This window comes from Electrona antarctica (genome assembly GCF_951216825.1).
Source record: "Electrona antarctica genome assembly, contig: scaffold_40, whole genome shotgun sequence".
NCBI lineage: Eukaryota > Metazoa > Chordata > Actinopteri > Myctophiformes > Myctophidae > Electrona > Electrona antarctica.
In genome coordinates, this window is record NW_027638523.1 from 995,001 (window position 1) to 1,000,945 (window position 5,945).

The 5,945-nt window shown below is 43.4% G+C and overlaps 1 protein-coding gene across 1 annotated transcript in view; it reads right to left on the bottom strand.

Moving 5' to 3' along the window:
- The window catches only part of LOC306917984 (uncharacterized protein), a gene marked incomplete at its 3' end in the record, with an annotated part of 316,989 nt that extends 311,325 nt beyond the window's left edge, over window positions 1-5,664 (bottom strand). The window contains exon 1 of the mRNA XM_079530884.1: window positions 5,648-5,664. The remainder of the gene's footprint in view (window positions 1-5,647) is intronic.
- Window positions 5,665-5,945: the final 281 nt, after the last annotated feature.

Genomic DNA, 5,945 nt, shown 5'->3' on the forward strand with positions numbered 1-5,945 from the left:
GAGTAAATATTACAGGGAACACAGGCTCGTTGGTCTAGGGGTATGATTCTCGCTTTGGGTGCGAGAGGTCCCGGGTTCAAATCCGGGACGAGCACTACGGTTGTCACTGCACTTCTCCATCCCTCGCCTTAGTTCATGTCTTGGAAAGAAGTATGTTGTAGCCTGGAAGAAGACAACATAGAACCTCAGCAACGACTAGCAGACATTGTCCATAATGCACCACAAAGCTGCAGTTTACTATTCATTTTCAATGGAAGCCATCACCATGACACTACAAAGTGAAACCCAACATTTGTACCTGTTGCACAGACTATAAAGATCCGTAGTCGGCAGGATTCGAACCTGCGCAGGGAGACCCCAATGGATTTCTAGTCCATCGCCTTAACCGCTCGGCCACGACTACCACAGTTACCTGTAGGCACACATGTTCAGCAATTTTGGGTGAACACAAAGAGGGACTTGAACCCACAACCCAAGCAATATTGCAATCATCTGAAAGTTGATTGATGGGTTAAATTGACCCTCCTATCTCCATTACCTGCATCATCTCTGACATCTTCAAGATAGCCACGAGTGCATCAAACAGCTTTGTGAGAGTAAATATTACAGGGAACACAGGGCTCGTTGGTCTAGGGGTATGATTCTCGCTTTGGGTGTGAGAGGTCCCGGGTTCAAATCCCGGACGAGCCCTACGGTTGTCACTGCACTTCACCATCCCTCGCCTTAGTTCATGTCTTGGAAATAAGTATGTTGTAGCCTGGAAGAAGACAACATAGAACCTCAGCAACGACTAGCAGACATTGTCCATAATGCACCACAAAGCTGCAGTTTACTATTCATTTTCAATGGAAGCCATCACCATGACAGCACAAAGTGAAACCCAACATTTGTACCTGTTGCACAGACTATAAAGCTCCGCAGTCGGCAGGATTCGAACCTGTGCGGGGAGACCCCAATGGATTTCTAGTCCATCGCCTCAACCGTTCGGCCACGACTACCACAGTTACTTGTAGGCACACATGTTCAGCAATTTTGGGTGAACACAAAGAGGGACTTGAACCCACAACCCAAGCAATATTGCAATCATCTGAAAGTTGATTGATGGGTTAAATTGACCCTCCTATCTCCATTACCTGCATCATCTCTGACATCTTCAAGATAGCCACGAGTGCATCAAACAGCTTTGTGAGAGTAAATATTACAGGGAACACAGGGCTCGTTGGTCTAGGGGTATGATTCTCGCTTTGGGTGCGAGAGGTCCCGGGTTCAAATCCCGGACGAGCCCTACGGTTGTCACTGCACTTCACCATCCCTCGCCTTAGTTCATGTCTTGGAAAGAAGTATGTTGTAGCCTGGAAGAAGACAACATAGAACCTCAGCAACGACTAACTGACATTGTCAATAATGCACCACAAAGCTGCAGTTTACTATTCATTTTCAATGGAAGCCATCACCATGACACTACAAAGTGAAACCCAACATTTGTACCTGTTGCACAGACTATAAAGCTCCGTAGTCGGCAGGATTCGAACCTGTGCGGGGAGACCCCAATGGATTTCTAATCCATCGCCTCAACCGCTCGGCCACGACTACCACAGTTACTTGTAGGCACACATGTTCAGCAATTTTGGGTGAACACAAAGAGGGACACAAAGAAGTCCCAAATTACGTCCCAGTAGCTACCCTTGATCTAGACTGGAACACACCTATGCTTTCTATGGCATAGGCAGCTCCCGGCAGTATCCGCCGGGAGAAACTAGACTGCAGGACATAACTAATTAATTCGAGCGACAGAGAGGAGAGTGTGTGTGTGTGTGTGTGTGTACGTGTGTGCGTGTCTGCATCAATTTAACAAAGGTGCAGACCAGACTCCCAGCACCAGACACTTCATTCAGGAGTAGTGGATTCTGAGAATTCAAATTTTTCTCAGAATCTAATTTTAATTAAAATGTGTTTTACCTGAGAGAGTATCGCACCACATCTTCCTACGTAGTAATGTTAAAGTTGACTCACCAGTCTCCTATTCCTGTTCTTCTTTAATCTGTGGAGGTTGTGGTTCCTCCTGGACCAGACTGGATCTCCTCTCCTGTTGTCCCTCTTTAATCTGTGGATGTTGTGGTTCCTCCTGGACCAGACTGGATCTCCTCTCCTGATGTTGTGGAGATTGGGGTTCCTCCTGGACCAGACTGGATCTCCTCTCCTCTCCTCATATTTAGATGAAACCTCTTTACACACAGACAGGAGCAGAGCAACTCAAAGATGACATTTATTCTCTTATTTGTTGTCAGGATAACCCTCGTTTCAAAAAATAAGTGTCTCGAGTCTCTTCACAACGCCTCGCAGAGCAAGGTGTTGTGAATAGAGCCCGACATCGGTCTTACCGATGTATGCCCGATATCGGACATTATTTCACTGATGTGGCCGAAGTCCTCATTAACATCAGTCCTCATTACATCATTAATGTAAACTACACTTGTCTTTTAGAATGTAATAAAGCCCTTATGAAACACGCTCTTTTGGTTTGATATTAATTAATTTCTAACACCTGCAGGGAATGGATTTAAAAGGCACTGCGCGCGTCGTGCCTCCGACTCTGGAGCCTAGGCTGCAGCAGCAAACTCTGCCCTGCGAGTGACTGTCATAAATGGAAGTCCTGCTGTCATTCTGGACCCCTCTGGACAATATCTCACTCCACGTCTTTGGACATATTTATTGGGCGAGTACAAACGGAGCATGGAACACATTTATTGAAATTTCATTGAAATGTATTGAAAAGATTTCCAGCACAGGATGAAATCCTGACATAATACACATACAAACATAAATAGTCTGCATTCTATGATCCTATAGTTTACTGAGACGCTACACTGTCTCTCTGCATTCTATGATCCTATAGTTTACTGAGACACTACACTGTCTCTCTGCATTCTATGATCCTATAGTTTACTGAGGCACTACACTGTCTCTCTGCATTATATGATCCTATAGTTTACTGAGACAATATACTGTTTCTGCATTTCTATGTATTTATTTTACACCAGATTATGTCTTTTCTATGACAGTAGTACTAAATTGATTGATTTAAATTGTTTTACATTTACAGACATGTCGGCCGACATGTCCACTGAACAGCCTTCCGCTACTGCTGCTGTTGCTGCGGATGCTATTGAGGCTGCTATTTATGCTGCTGTTTCCATGGAAACAGGTAAGATAATGCACAAAACAAAATCGTGTTTATAGTTTTTAGTCATCACAGGTTACAGTAAAAACAAAAGTGGGTGAAATTAGCTTCATACATTTACTTATTTTATGGTTTTGTGTATTCCTGTCTTAGATGGGGAGTCTGCAACTCCGGGGTGGTCTAGTGTCAGGTGACAGCCGATCGAGATCCCCTTTACGGCACAGCCTGGGCGGGCCTGGGAGGAGGTGGGTGTACCCCAACTACCAAATGTACTTGAATTACTTTTGTCCCGCCTTTTGAATACTGTAAAGCTCAGGTTCACATACAGTTTGCACTGTTTGCACTACATACAACTTTGAAAGTACTTTGTTTCACTAAAATGCTCATAACGCTTTTTCCAAAGTGCTGTTTTGGGTGAAAACCGGCTGTATTCAGCTGCTTACAGCTTCATACCGGTACATTTGATCAACTCAGTTTATTTTTTCCATGATAGCAGACATGTTAATGCTTATTTTAAGATATTGTGAAACTGAGAATATTCTATAATTCTTTAGATATGTCTCCAGATTCTAAGAAACCCCTTGGCATAACATACATGGCTCGAATCTGGCCTTGGCGCCAAGAGTGTTAATAGCTAAACATGATTATGGAATTTATGGGTTCAAACTTGTTGTGCTATACTTTTGTAGTGGCACAAGCGGAAACAACATTCTGTGTGTCTGTCTTTTAGGGGACCATGAGTTACCAAACTATATTTTTATCGTTACAGTTGCTGAATGACCCTTTAGTCTTGTTAGAATAATACTAATACAATATGAATTTGTTTTACCTGAGAGTATTGCACCACATATTCCTACGTAGTAATGTCAAAGTTGACTCACCAGTCTCCTCTTCCTGTTCATCTTTAATCTGTGGAGGGTGTGGTTCCTCCAGGACCAGACTGGATCTCCTCTCCTGTTGTTCATCTTTCATCTGTGGAGGGTGTGGTTCCTCCAGGACCAGACTGGATCTCCTCTCCTCATATTCAGATGAAACCTCTTTACACACAGACAGAAGGAGGAGAGAGAAGGTAGCATCAGCAGCGCAACTCAAAGTGCTTTTGTCAACTCAAAGATGACATTTATTCTCCCATTCGTTTTGTCAGGATAACCATCGTTTAAAAGATGTCTCGAGTCTCTTCACAACACCTCGCAGAGCAAGGTGTTGTGAGTAGAGCCCAACATCGGTCTCACCGATGTATCCGTCATTTTTGGCACCGATGCCGACATTATTTTACTGATGTGTTTTTCATTAATGTAACCTACACTTTTAGAATGTAATACGCCCTTATGAAACGCGCTCTTTCGGTTTGATATTAATTAATTTCTTACAGCTGCGGAGAATGCATTTAAAAAGGCACTCTGCGCGCCATGCCTCTGACTCTGGAGCCTAGGCTGCAGCAAAAAACCCTGCCCTGCCAGTGACTGTCATAAATGGAAGTCCAGCTGTCATTCCGGACCCCTCGCCCTGAGAACTTTTACATGGATGTAAAACTAGGGGACAATATCTCACTCCACGTCTTTGGAATTATTTATTGGGTGAGTACAAACGGAGCGCAGAGCACATTTATGCCACCCATGTCTCCTTGCTCACTGGGAGCGGAGGCATCCGATCTTTGGCTGTTTATACAGGAATATATGTAATTTATGTATGTTCACAGACATTCTAGGGCTAGTATAACTACTGGTAAATGTAGTTCAGTTCAGCTAGCTTAATGCTACTTGTAGCTAAGCTGGTGTTGTTCAGAGTCTACTAACCTACTGCAGTGTGTAGATCGATGTCCATATCAAAATCAATGTCCAGCCGTTTGTTTTGTGTCTCCAGCAGAGTTTCTAGTGTCTCCATCTCTCTCTGGAAGAGTTTGACCATGAACTCTCCCACCGCGCTGAGGCGCTCCAACACAAACACTCTGACGCTAAGCTCCACACTACAAACATCAGCAGCGCCACGCTGCTGTTTGTCCACAACAAACAATATCTCCTCTCCCACCGACGCTAGCTGTTCATTTATCTTCAGCCGTACAGACTCCATTTGACGCTTTTCACCTCCTTTAGGAGACATTTCCACCAAGCTTTCTGTTCCTACTGTAATATAGACAATAATATATCAACAATTCCCGAGAGGCACGAGAACATGTTTGTTCACTGTATAGCCTATATTTCTTTTCCCTTTTTACCTCCTTTATGATGAATTCCTGTTCTGTCTATAGAAGTGTATTTGTACGTCTCTAAATGTTTTGATGATTTGAACATGGTGGACCCTATTGGAAACAAGTGTAATGCTTAATTGGGTCGTCCACTCACAGTTAACAGCCTTTGTATTGAGTTTGTGCTTGAAATGTACTGTAATTCTGCAAACTGTTAATAAATTCTTCAATCAATCAATCAATTCAACAACATTGCCGTGGAAAACAACTGGCGTTGCCACGTGATGCAAACAAGTACTTCCGACCGGGTCAAAGTTTTCACGCATGCGCAATAAAGAATCCAGGCACTGTTGCCTTAATGCCTTTCGCCCCCTGGTGGTGGAGGTGTGTAACTGTCATTGATTGATTGATTGAAACATGTTTGCAGAATTACAGTACATTTCAAGCACAAACTCAATACAAAGGCTGTTAACTGTGAGTGGACGACCCAATTAAGCATTACACTTGTTTCCAATAGGGTCCACAATGTTCAATTCATCAAAAACATTTAGAGACGTACAAATAGACACTTCTATATAG